The sequence below is a fragment of the Homalodisca vitripennis genome, chromosome X (assembly GCF_021130785.1).
Source record: "Homalodisca vitripennis isolate AUS2020 chromosome X, UT_GWSS_2.1, whole genome shotgun sequence".
NCBI classification, from domain to species: domain Eukaryota; kingdom Metazoa; phylum Arthropoda; class Insecta; order Hemiptera; family Cicadellidae; genus Homalodisca; species Homalodisca vitripennis.
In genome coordinates, this window is record NC_060215.1 from 15,730,645 (window position 1) to 15,731,058 (window position 414).

The window sequence follows — 414 nt, forward strand, 5'->3', positions numbered from 1 at the left end:
CATATTGATTTTTACGATGTAGTTTGGAATACTTTACAATGTGTATTGTTGAATGTTTAACCAATTTTGAAAATTTGGAAGATTGTTTTGTGGATTAGAATTGGATGTTTTTGGATATAACTGCGTATTTCATGTTTTTGTTCTGGCATTTGATAGGTAAAAGGATGGCGATTACCATTATAAATTTCTCGGTTACACACTATTCCCGATTTTAATGAAAGATTGATAGAAAAAGTTAACTTTAAAAATTCAAGTACACTTCGACATGTTTATATGTACCGTAATATATATTCATTATCAATTAATAATAATAATTAATAGAGAGTTGTTACTATATTTCTATATTTTACTCTATGACTTAGTGAACGAAGATTTCTTTTTTAATGGTGTATTCTGTATGTTCTGTGTGTTAAT